This window comes from Aplysia californica, unplaced genomic scaffold (assembly GCF_000002075.1).
Source record: "Aplysia californica isolate F4 #8 unplaced genomic scaffold, AplCal3.0 scaffold00368, whole genome shotgun sequence".
Classification (NCBI taxonomy): Eukaryota; Metazoa; Mollusca; class Gastropoda; order Aplysiida; family Aplysiidae; genus Aplysia; species Aplysia californica.
The window spans coordinates 713,764-715,002 of NW_004797638.1; positions in this window are offsets into that span (position 1 = coordinate 713,764).

A 1,239-nucleotide genomic window follows, 5' to 3' on the forward strand; every position below is an offset into this window, starting at 1 on the left:
TTTCTTAAAAAAAACCCCAAACAAAACAAAACACAAACACAAAACAAACAAAACAGCCAAAAAAAACCCTCCAATTTTGGACCTGCTTTTCTTTTTTCTTATATAAGGTTTTGTTGCTGTTGTTGTTGACTTAATTTGCTCCTTGCGCCATCGTCAGCAGCCTATAATGGACGCAGAAATCGATGTTGAACCTGCCTGTACATGAAGATTCACTTGGCGAGTCAAACGGTGAAAAACGGTGTTTGCCGACCAGAGTGATATCACCCATGCACTTGTGGGCGATTTGGCAATTTTGGTGGGCGGTGGGCATCACCCAAATAGTGACATAATGTGTTATTTGATTAATGCCCCGCTTGGAAATACATGCAATAATAATAGTAATAATAATAATAACAATAATAACAAATGACATTTATATAGCGCTCAACCCCGATTAAAGTAAACAGGCTCTGGACGCTTTACAATACAGTACAACGTACAACAGTAACACAAAACGTTGTGTTCTGACTAAAAGAAAATCACTCCAAATATGCATCTTATTAATTTAAAAACAGAAACGACTTCAGCTGACGTTTGAATGAATCAAAAGATTTGATCTCTCTTAAAGTACTTTGCAAAGCTTTCCAGATCTTGGGGCCTTGGTATTCAAATGCCCTTTCACCCATTGTTTTTAAGTGTCATAGATGGTAAAATATATTTCTTTTTGTCAGCTGATGACCTTAATAACTGCGAGTTGGAATGTACAGTCTTAACAGATTTGATAAATATAATAGCGCAATATCTTTCAAACATTTGTGACTTATTTGTAGGTTAGTGGTGTGAGACTGTTAGCCTTTACAAGACTTGTTCGTTTGTTTGAGTAAAAAAAAAGCGCATAACGACAAAAATGGCCATTTACTGCTGAGAAAAGGTAAGATAGACAGACAGAAACATCAGAGAGGAAGTAAAGAAATAGGACCAACAGGTGGCGCCTTCTAATTACCTGCGACAAGCACTGTTGAAGACAAAATTGAGTGCTGGACACACTGCATTCTGGGTCCAAGTAAAGTATAGACCTCCATTTAGAACCTAACCGACAAGTGCGCAAGATTTGGGGTCCTGTACAAGCGAGTTTGCAGTTATGTCAGACAGAATAGGGAACAGCGAGCTTGAAGACGTTATTTAATTTGATTTATTAATTTTTAATTTTTGATGTTGGCTCAAAAATATTTATCTATTTATTTATTTATTTACTTATTT